The sequence below is a fragment of the Diabrotica undecimpunctata genome, chromosome 3 (genome assembly GCF_040954645.1).
Source record: "Diabrotica undecimpunctata isolate CICGRU chromosome 3, icDiaUnde3, whole genome shotgun sequence".
In the NCBI taxonomy this organism is placed as follows: Eukaryota; Metazoa; Arthropoda; class Insecta; order Coleoptera; family Chrysomelidae; genus Diabrotica; species Diabrotica undecimpunctata.
The window spans coordinates 140,515,208-140,527,513 of NC_092805.1; the positions used below are offsets into that span (position 1 = coordinate 140,515,208).

The following is a 12,306-nucleotide window of genomic DNA, read 5'->3' on the forward strand; positions in this document are numbered from 1 at the left end:
GAATAGAGCAAACAGTGCCGCAGGCTGTCTAAATGAAACAATATGGAGAAATGAAAATATCGGGAAAGAAACGAAAGGCAGAATTTACAAAACAGTCATCAGACCAATAATGACATATGCGGCAGAAACAAGACCTCTGACACAGAGAGGACAAAAAGCATGTTAGAAACAGCAGAGATGAAAACACTTGACAACACAAATGGATGGTAAAACACTATGGGACACAGCTAGAAGTACAGATATACGACGTAGATGCAAGGTGGAGAACATCAAGAACTGGGTAAGAAATAAAAGAGTAGAATGAAACGATCATATGAGCCGAATGACAACAAATAGAGTAGTAAAGACGGCAAGAGATGGTTTCCCAATAGGAAGACGATCAGCAGGAAGACCATGAAAACGGTGGAACGACAACTTACTGGAAGCACATTGAAAAACAGTCAGAGTCATGTCTATATAAAAAGAAGAAGAAGAAGTTCGGCGGCGTACAACCCAATACTTTTTATTATTGTTTTATAAATTCTTCTTTTATTTTCTTTTGGTATTTTATTATTCCACAATAGTCGGTGTAGCTGTTTAATAGTTAATCTTACTAGGCCAATCCTAGAATGTATTTCTTCGTACTACCTGCTTTTGAGGTTATTTAAACTCCCTGAAAACTTTAAAAGTATTTGAATGTTTGAGTTGATTTTATAGTTTTCATTTCAATTTTTAGACTTTCTGATTTCCTCCTATAACTAAATACTCCGTTTGTTGTATATTAATTGTAAGGCCCCACTTGGTGTACTCCTCCTCCAGTTTTCTTAGCATATATAGTCTATATAAAAAAAAATTCGAAGTTAAAAAATAAAAAACTTTTCCAAAGAATTTTTGAAACGACACACTTTTTATTAATAACAAATTGAAAGTAGATTAGTAAAGAAAAATAAAATTTTGAAAAAGAAACATTAGACATATTTAGACATTAGTTATACTTAAGTGCTTTTTTCCTATTTTCTGCACCGAAATATTAAAATATTTTTTTATTATTTCCGGCTGTAGTTATATTAAAATTAAATATGTGTCACATGAAAGTTAAAGTTTTACATATTTTATAAGAATTGCTTACCTCGAAATGCACTCTCGTAGATAACGAAAACGGGGTTCCGCTGTAAATTGAACAGTTGGTTTATTTACCTGAAACAGAAGTAAGTGATATAGAATATGTATTTACGTAATACTAAAGTTAAAGGTCACCTTTCTAAAGTTATAAAAGCTACATAAAAAAATAACTAAACAGAATTACTCTGTGGCTTTTTTTAAATGAACAGTTAAACACATTTGTAATTAAATTGATTGTAATATCCAATAGACGAGTCTTTTACAGCTGACGCCGTTCCGCACATTCTAAGTTCCAGCATTTTCTAGCGAAGTATTCTTCAGTTTTTAACTCACTGGCGATCATTGCATCTTCGAAATCTTCTCTTCAGGACCGTCTTGGTTTACCTAGTTTTTTTATAGTGAACAGAGACTATTTTTCCTTCGTTTTGCACCGTATGAAGTCTAGTGAGTCGGCAACCTCGTTTCCAATAGCTCATTCCCATGGTCTTAATTTTTAATTTGTTTCTTTGATTTGTTTTTCAGAATGCGGTACCGTAACATACAATACTTTCTATTTCTGTTTTGTAATTTCTTTTGATATTTTATTATTTCACAATTAGCCTTGTAGCTGTCCAGTGGCTTGGCCAATCCTGGAATGTATTTCTTCGTTACTCTTTGCTTTTGATGTTATTTGCACATGTAAGTATTAAAGGTTTTAGTTAATTTTATAGTTCCCATTTAAGTTTAAAATCTTTCTGGTTTGTCTTCTAAAATTATTACTCGATTTTTTGTATATTGTAATTGTAGTCCATAATGTGTATACCACTCTGGCTTTCAGTCAGAATGTCTTGGTCGTGAGCCAAGTGTATCGTGTTCAATTTCTCGTCTTCGGCTGGGATGCCCATATTGCAGTACTTTCTTCTCTACTAATTTTACCAATAGGAATTTATCCAGTTAATAAGTTTCCAGTATATATGTTTACAGTCATATTTTTATAAAGGTGTTATACTGATTTTATATATATTTTTTTAATTCCTTGTTTTCCATTGCTACCCAGAGTATTTAGCCTGGTACACTATCGTATGCCTTTGTTAGATATATAAATACTATGGAGTTAAAAAGTTTTGGGCTAATTTTTTTTTAATAATTTGCTTTAGAGCAAATACGCTGTCCGAACAGGAGTTGGCTGCAAGAAAGCCATTTTAATCTTCAACATCTGTCACCTCTTTTTCAATTTTATTTTTTTTTTTTCATTTTCCATAGAGTTTTGAGAGTTAATTTAATATACTTAGCCACCTGTAGTTTAAACAATTTTTTTGTCTCCTTTTTGTAGATGTTACGAATGAGCTTTTGTCCACTTCGGTGGTAAGTCATGTCCTTTATAAAATAAGGTGAAATTACATGCTAGTAATTCTCGTCTTATTTGTGCTCTGTGTTTTATATACCTTAATACCTTGTGATTTGCATGCTTTTAGATTTTTTTGTGTCCGTATTACATCGTCGAATGCCTGTACTGTTATTTCATCCTTTTCATAGCATTCCACTTCATAAATATGTTGTTGTAATGCTGTTCGTAACTTAAGGTCTTGTTTAAGGCAGAAGTTTTGAGTAATGTTCGATCCAAGATATTACGTCTAATCGTGAACAATTACATATTTGACAGTACATAAATATAATGTACTCTCGAGGGTTACACATTGGTACCCAACTTTCGCAGGTAGTTATATTGTTACCCATTAACACCCAACTTTTCTGATGGGTCGTTCAAAGGTTACACATTGGCACCCACTGTTTTTGACGGGTCGTTTAATGGTTTTACACTAACTAGTGATTTTGCCAGACAATAATCACTCCACTTAATTTTTTCTGTCTTCTTTCTATTTAAGGCAAGTAGGACAACAGAATAATATAACAAATAAGTGCGTAAAGTCATCCTATTAAATCGACCTACCTGTAAAACCAGCGTAACTTTAGTTTGGAAATTTATTTGTTGGGAAAGCTTGAGTTTTGTATTATATTTTTACCGATCACTAAATTCGCAGCCAATTTTTAAAATAAAATAATAAAAATTAAATTTTTAAAATAATAAACTTTTTGCATGAGAGGGCCAGTCTTATCACCTCCAAATAACTATTTTTTTATCTCACAGGTAGTTATCTGAAGGATAGACATTAATTTATAAAATAAAATGTACCCGTCTTTTCACGTCAAATTATGTTGCGGTTACTTATCTGTAAGATAAACATAACATTTATTTTGGAACGCACCAATATTTACTTAATTGTCAAAGAAATCACAATGATACTTTAATATCTCTTTTGATTATACAATTTGTGATGGCAGGAATAAATTAAATAATGTAAAGGAAAATTTAATAACAAATAAAAAAATGTTACATGTTTAGTGACTCTTATTAGGTTTTTCCATAACACCAAAATATTATATGAGGTTAGTTTAAACATCTTCAACTTCAAAAAGTTCAGTATTTTCTTCATTTAGCAATTTATCTTCAAAATTGTCTTAATTTTGATCTCTCGCTAGGTTGTACTCATAGAATGTTGCTGTAGAATAAAACGATTGAATCTTTTCAACCCTAGAGCTACTTCCACTGGGTGAAATAGTATTCAAACCTTCTCTTAAATACATAAAAAGTTATGCTGCATATCTGGTTCTAATACGAAATTCATTATAGAAATTGGATTGTTTAGTGGACTTCTTAAAAATGACTTTATTTTATAACAGAATCTTTTTGTAAGAACCCAATTCTATTATCTTCATTTAACATTCTTATCAAGAATAAAGAATTAATCCTACCTGGTAGGTACCCAGAAGAACATATCCAAGAAGTATCAAGAAATTATTAGAATTAAAGATTAATATTTCATATTTTTATGTTAGAAGATATATTGAAAGTTTTGAAATTTTCCTACTACACTCTGGATATTTTTTACACCTACTTAAGTCTTTTCTATATATAATTGAATGTATTTTATAATTATCAAAAGAATCTGACAACCTAGGTAATATTTGTATATTTTCCATTTTGGAATCCGATACTACTATTATTGAATCAATAGCACCAATATCTTTTAAAAAAGAGTAATTAATCTATTTTTTAATTATCAAGATTATGAAACTTAAGTAAATGAAAATATGTATATACCAACTTATGTATTCATTTACTAACAACTATTTACAATATTTTCTCACAATATAGATCACTGTCAGTTTACTTAATCTTCATCATCATTAGCCGTTTTGAGTCCACTGCTGGACATAGGCCTCCCGCAAATATTTCCAATGCATTTTATCTTGAGCACTCTGACTCCAGTTATCCTGAATGCACTTGATGTCATCTGACCACCTTGTTGGAGGGCGTCCTCGATTACGATAAGCATACTGTCTAGGTCTCCATTCCAGAATTTTCTTCATCCACCTTCCATCTTTTTATTTGGCAACATGCGCCGTCTAGTTCCATTTCAATGTAATCTTTTGAACTGCGTCAGTAACACCAGTTTTTCTCCTAATATTTGATACTCTGTCTCTGAGGAACATATTCAGCATTGACCTCTCTATCGCTCTCTGTGCCACTTGTATTTTATTGATTACTTTTCTGGTAAGGGTCAATGTTTCTGCTCCATACGTTAGAACTGGGAGCACACATTGATCAAAGACCTTCCTTTTTCAAGCACATGGGAATATCTGATTTAAAGACTTCTCTCACTTTTCCGTAAGCCGCCCATGCCAGTCCTATTCTCCGGTTTAGTTCCGTTGTTTAATTATCTTTTCCTAATTTAATATCGTGGCCCAGATATTTATGGCGTCGTTTGTTTACTGGACAAGCGGTGTGACTTGTCATCATATCCTTTTATATAGATAGATGTTTAGGCATTGTAAGTTACGATTGTTTTGAGACTAGACGTTTATTAAACGGGTGTGGCAAACAAAATACAACGCTTACCAAGCAGATGGTGAATATATCAATTTAATAAAAGGTTAAACATATAGTTAAATTATACATTTTTTAGTAAGTATATCGACATAATTAAAATATTGTTAATAGTATTTAAAATTATCCTAGAAATAAAATAATTTTATTTAACTAAAATTTAAATGAAATAAAATTTTAGACTCTCATATTTGTCATTAATATTTTTAGATATATTGCTTACAGAAATTCACAATAGCTTTTTAAGAATAAACGGAAAAAACTCATTTTCATACAAATGAATAGAAAAAACTGGATCCCATAAATTGCCTTTTATATTAGCAGGAAACCATTTCGTCCCTTTTCTATATCTTTAAAATGGCTACATTCCAACTTAATGCATTCTATTTTCTTTATGGTCCACAGAAAAAAAGCTCGAAAAGTTAAATGAATTACCGACAGAAATAATCATTTCAAAGAAACTGGAAAAGTTGTAACGACAGACAAATAAAAAGCTGAATTATTGAAGTGGCCAAGCTACTAATAAACACAAATCATTTTCCGCTTTCAACGTAAAGGAAAAGTTTGGATAGATACAATGTGGTACAAGCCATTATTAGTCGGGGAGTCGGAAACATAATATTAAAAAAGTATGTGTAGAGACAGAAAAATTGGTATTATTTATTAATGCCATTAATTTTTAATATATAGAACTTTCTTTTAACTACATGAAAGTCTTAATTTTTTACAAGAAAAGAATAATATAACCTATGAAGTAATAGAATATTCTCGAAATGTTTTTGAAATCTACACAAAAGCTCAGTAAATTTATAACAATTGATATGTATTTTTATAATTTTATATATACTGGGTGGAAAGTGCGTAGTCAAATTATTTTTGGCGTTGTTATATGTATAAAACATTCAAAAACTCTAATTGGTCGATTTAAGTTGTAAAAACTACTTTTAATAAATTAAAACTGTTTCTGAACCTTTCAAAATTTCCTACTACTACTACATAGTCAATATTAACTAAGAATCAGGAAATGATATGCTGGGATTATACAATTATCTGATTTAACTGTAATGAAAATAAGGACTGAGCATTGATGCATTTCTACCTTTAAATAAAATATATCAGCCTCTGCTATATCTGTTCTAACACTAACTGTTACTGCGTTATGCATATCTCAAAAAACAATCGATATATTTTATGTTTTGGACATTTTTCACTTAATATAGGTTTAGAAATGTGTATGCCACATACATGAACTTGGATTTACCAAATTATTTAGTTCTGGTAACACTTTTTTGTTTTCCTGACACATCTGCCATTTCATCTGACTGTGTCTGTTTACACTATGTTGTATTAGGAGAATATAATGATCACACCAAAACTTGTAAGAAAAACAATAGTTGTTGCGAAACTGCTTTCTTGTGGTATATCCAAGTTAAATAATATATTTGAGGGGTATAGACGCAAAATCCGCCATGTCACATCTATCAAAATTTTCAGGAAAGGTGAAAAACTATTACAGAGGACTTCTGTGATATTTTAAGCTTTTCGTTTGATCTACTTGTATTCCAGTATAATGTTTTATTAGAAGAATACAAAATAAATAGTATATTACTTTATAAGGAGGAGAAGCATGACTTTTCTTGACGCGCCCGATATTACGCGCCAAACGAAGTGAGGCGCGTAATAGAGGGCAAGTCAAGAAAAGTCGCTTCTTTGCCGAATAAAGTATACTATTTTTTCTTCAAACGTAGCAATTTTCAACCATAAATAGTACAATTCATACGCTATTTTTACTTGAAATTAACTGTGACAACTATCAAAGTCGTCTAGATGTTAGAAATTAAAATAATTAAGTCGTCGGTGGGATTTGCGTCTGCCTGGTTACAGTTGTTTGACAGTTGTTTGCAATTATTAAAGACAGCTTATTGTTGTTGCAACCGCAAGCGCAAATTTAGTGCGAAAATGGAAAACCTAAACGAAATTGAGTCCGCGACTAATGATGCAGTAGCACGTTTGGGGCCCTCCAAGTCCGATAAGAACGATAATGCTCAAAAAATTTTAAACCCTCATGATTCGCCAACATCGGGAATGATTGCTGAAAGTTGTTCTCGACCATCAGTATCATCAACAATTACCAATGCGTATCAAGAGTCGGGAACATTTTTGCACGGTTTCAATTTTGAAAATGCCTCATTAACTAATTGTACTTTTAATACTACTATAAATAAAAATGATGTTTAATTGTTGTTAATGACATTTGTATTGTTGCTTTGTGACATGTTTCATATTGTTGCCATGACAACATTTTTCCCTCCGCCGTAAAGAAATGGAAAAAAAAAACTGCTGCCGGCGGAGACATCAAACTTTGACAGGATCAAGTTAGATAAGTAATGTCATCATTATTTGACGTTTGAAGAAAAAATATTTGAGCTGCAGTTTCGGTATAAAAGATAAAATTTATGGGCATGGCGGGATTTGCAACAAAATTTAGCAACTTTGGATTGGAAATTTCAGAAAACTTTTTTTAAACTTCACTTAATAAATTATTATTAACATTAGATTCTTATTACTTAAAACATATTCATTTGTTTATATTTATATAATTATTGTTATAAATTGAAAATAACGTAAACTCATAAATATGAACTTTTTTAACACAACAAATTTTACATCCCAGTTGTTTCTTCTGGAGAAAATTCTTCACATAACTCATTTGTCAATAGTTGTGGATCACTCTCGTCATTATTTAGAGAAAAATGTATGGCATCTTTATAAAACTTCAAATCGAAATTTTCTTGCCAATCAGTTCCATAATGCGTTTCTAATAGTTTGGCAACACTCTGGGCCTTCTTTTTGTCACCTACTCTGCCAGCTTCAAATTTGTCAGGAAAAGAAGTCAGGAACACCGATGAAAGTATTATAGTTGACTTCGCCCAGAATTTCAATTGTATTATCATTGTGCTTCAAAATCCTAAAGCGTTTGCTTTGTTGAAATTGAAAGTGCCAAGCTCCTGGTGGTTTAATACCTTCTGGTACTAAGGTTTTCCAATCAAACGCATCCCAGTATTCAAGCAATTTATAGAATGTAGCGTTTTGCTCTATTATAGCTATGTAGTTCACTGAATTCGTTATTATTTCTGTTTTTTTAATTTTGCCCTCAGAAATACCAAAAACTCCATCGGGTGGCATAAAACTGTGTCCTACAACTGGGAATATTAGTTCAATACAGCGAATATTATTAGGCACCTTTTTATGGACAAAACTTGCAAGCATGCCGATCATTGTAATATTTTTATTTTGACCTGGACAGACCAAAATCTAAATCGGTCCATAGATAAGCTGAAACTATGTCGGAGTTAAGTTTCATATTGGAAGTACCATTTACAATTGAAAAATTGTAAAGATTATATTGGGAGGAGAAGTAGGCTCTCTGATCAGGTAATTTCGGAAGAGCTAAGTTTTTTTGACAATCCATTGAAAAAAGTTCTCTCTCGTTGCTGTTAGTTTTAAGAATTCTGTAAAATGCTTTTGCTTTAAGTTTATGTAATGCCTGTAAAACATTAAGTTCTTTTTTTTTGCTCCCCATGTTTTTCTTTCCTTATATCCTAAGCAAAGAGGGCATGCGTCTGTAATAGGTGTTCCAAAACCTATATTATAATGCGTTGCAAAATATGAACGAAAATAATGTTCCTTAACCATTAGAGAGCTATTCACTGATGTGACGTAAAGTTAAAAGAGCTTTCTTATATTAAGATCACATGGTAGATTTCAAGAAAAGACAAGTTCTTTTCCTGATTTTACTCCAGTAATGAGATTCCAGATATTTAAAACTCTCAATAAAATTACTCAAAGCTAAGTTTTTTTGATCATTTTTTTTTCAGAACGCGGTCGCCCACTTGTTTTTCTGATGGAGTTCATCCCTTAAAAAAAACCTCTTTACCACACCCTGAATTCTATCTTTTTTCACGTCCAAAATGTGCATAAAGGCTCTTCTGCATACACTAATCCATTTGCCACCTTGCTTTGGTAATTTATAATTTACTGATACCTGTTTTCAAGAAATTGTGCTGCCCACTCCTCTTTCTGCTCGCCTTCTTCTTCTATGCGGTGAATCGATTTTTATTCACAACAGAGTATACCTTCCACTGGTATTTCTTTAACGAAGTAATGTTGACTTGCAAGAGATGATACTATTAGAAAGCGTTTCTTTATGTAGAATGCGGGTTTCGGTTAAAATGCTTACTTTGGCTAAATGTCGACATTCATTATGTTTAAATCCTACATGTGCTTTAAAACAAAGAAACTGTATATTGATCCCTTTGGTTACAAGAATTTGTTATGTTTAATTCCATAATTGTATATGGGCAGTCTTGTAAGTTTGGAGGTCCATATTCACCAATTAATTTTAACACTATTAAGGAGTCAGACAAAATTATAATATGGGTGAAATGAACTTCAGCTACATAAACTAAGGCTACATATATTTTAATAGCCTTTGCTATATACATTTAAGTCTAAGGTTTTAGTTTAAATTTGTTTTCTATATGTGCCGATGGTATAAAAAAAGCGCAGAGTAGGGGAGATTCCTTTTTGCCAATATTTGTCGATGTATTCAAATGGGTTCTGAATGCCTGCAACAAGAGTTGCAAAGGAATCTAAAGTTCCATAAACTTTCTTCGAGCCGTGTTGGTTAGCAATTAACGGATTTTAATCCCTTAGCCACCATCTAACCTAATTTTAATATTTCAAATTTCCAGAACGTCAACCTTAGAGTTCAAATTTTCCTAACACAGCTAATAATACGAAACCCATACGGAACTGCTTGATCTTTCATAGGCATCAACATGGTATAATAATCAGATAAATGTAGTCATCACTATGTTGGGAATTTTAGAATTATATTGATTAAATAACCAAAAACATTTGTTATTATTACTAATATAAATTTTATGAAATAACTCTTTAAGTCTAATATTCCACAAAATAATAATTTTAATTAAATATCTTAGACAATTGTACGCAACTGATATTGGAATACTTTAAATTTTTTGACAGTTCAGCGTGTGGTAAAATTGTTTAAAGTATTGCCGCTTTTTTAGAGTAAGAATTTTGTTTACGTTTTGATTTCTTACACAATTTGATCGTAATATATTATATATTAATAAATTGTATTTATAAATACATAGGTACTAAATTTAGATTAATAGCTTTAAAAACTAATTATTGTTGTACTTTGAAAAATTAGAGGCAAATATCGAGCACAATTTTAATAATCAAATCTTGCCCTAGTACTTTCGCTTTCTACAGCATCATCAGGGACATTTCGTCAAATTTGGGCTATCCAGCAAGCGCAGAATGTAATAAACATGAAATTAAACATAAATTGTACATAACACTACACTAAAACAAGGACAAACATTTTTATCGGCAATCGGAGAGAGAATTATCATTTTCTCTCCTGTTGTCTACAAGTAATCAAAAAAAAAATAATAATGTGTTTGGCGACCCCGTAGCTGAATACATTCCTGTATACGTCTAGGCATTGACAAAATGAGATTATCGATGTCTTCTTGTGGCATCTCGTTCCAAACAACTTGAACTTCATGTATTAATTGTGCCAGAGTCTGTGGAGGAAGGTGCAAAGTGGACAGTCTCCTTCCCATCATATCCCATACATGTTCAATAGGATTTAAATCCGTAGTACTGGGCGGCTACGGCAAAACATTAACGTCTGCTTCTTGGAGAAAGTCCACAGTTTGACGAGCAATTTGGGAACGCGCGTTGTCTTGCTGAAAAATGACGTCTTGACGGCCGTCGAAATAAGGCAGTAAAGTGGTTTGTAAGATGTCATTAACATAACGCGCAGCTGTCATATTGCCTCGAATAAATACAAGTGGTGATCGGCTACCATAGGCAATAGTCCCCCAAACCCGGTATCTCGTCGTTCTCCACGGCGGCGTCGTACCATTCTAACCATCACGTAATTCCTAAACAAAATCGTGATTCATTGCTAAATGCTATATTATGCCATTCTACCACCCAATGAATGTCATGGCTGCGCAACCTGAGAGAGTGGTACGGATGTACATCAAATGAACTTTTCAGAGGAGCCGTCTCAAAAGTCCGAATAGCTATGATGATTGCCGACCTCCGCCGCGGAGATGGCACTTGAAGAAGAAGAAGAAGCCACCCAATGTTTCCGTTCTCTGCACCAAATTAAACGTTGATTACAGTGGTCCACAGTCAAAGGAAGCACTAGTCATGGGCGGAATGAAACCAGGCCAAAGGCTCGAATGCGACGGTATAATGTACGCATACTAACAGGTCTGCCTGTTATTCCAAACCACTGGTCAGCAATTTGACGCGTAATAGCAAAACGGTATCGCAGAGCCAGTAATCTAAAGCACCTATCTGGACGCTCTGTGGTACGCCTCGATTGACCAGTTGGTCTTCTTCGTGTTCCTCTACCTTCGTTTGTCCACACACAACAGACACGCATAACCGTTATTGACGTACAATTAACACGACGGTCAATTTTGCGATATGAAAAACCCATATCTCTATACTCAATAATTTTAGCCCTGTCAAAATCGCTAACATGGTGGTAATTTTGGTGTCTTCGAACTCGAGGCATTTTCCTACATTGAATACAATTAGACTGAGAAATATTAGCTAAAAATTTCTATTCGCACCAATTTTTACAAATCGGGCTCTTCACAAAAAAATTTAAAGGTAAAACTTTATTTTTACAAAAAGTAGAAAAGATAAAACATTGGTATTGATATTATAGCATGTTTTAAATATAGTCATTCTGTTGACAAAAAATTAAGTTCAAGAAATTATTCCTTCCGGGTGTAATACTTCTAATATCACCGAGTATATGTTTGAGCTATTCTGGTAAGTTTGTCTATTTTCTTTTTTATATAAAAACTTTCAGTATTTTTTCTAATAGATAAAACATCATTTATTTACTCGCCTGAAAATCGACCCAAGTAACTCTTCTTGAATTTTCAAATCAATCGAAATGAATAATTCACACTCGGTGACAACGTTATCCGGTCCAAAGTATTTCAATGATGATATCCGGGTGAATTTTCTATTTTGCTGCAACCTACCCCGACTAATATAATTTTTATTCTTAGCGTATAAGAAAAAGTTTTGACAGACGCAAAGTGACGCAAACAATTTCAACTCGATTTCCCCCAGGGGCCCAATAAGGGGTCTTAAAAGTATCAACGATATAAAATAAAAACTTTCTTTAGAAAAAGTTGACTTCTGGG

The 12,306-nt window shown here is 32.6% G+C and overlaps 1 long non-coding RNA gene across 1 annotated transcript in view; it reads right to left on the minus strand.

Moving 5' to 3' along the window:
• Positions 1–1,113: 1,113 nt before the first annotated feature.
• Positions 1,114–12,306, minus strand: part of LOC140436189 (uncharacterized) — a 296,267-nt gene continuing 285,074 nt past the window's right edge. Inside the window, exon 3 of the long non-coding RNA XR_011950262.1 lies at positions 1,114–1,176. This is a non-coding gene — a long non-coding RNA (uncharacterized lncRNA). The remainder of the gene's footprint in view (positions 1,177–12,306) is intronic.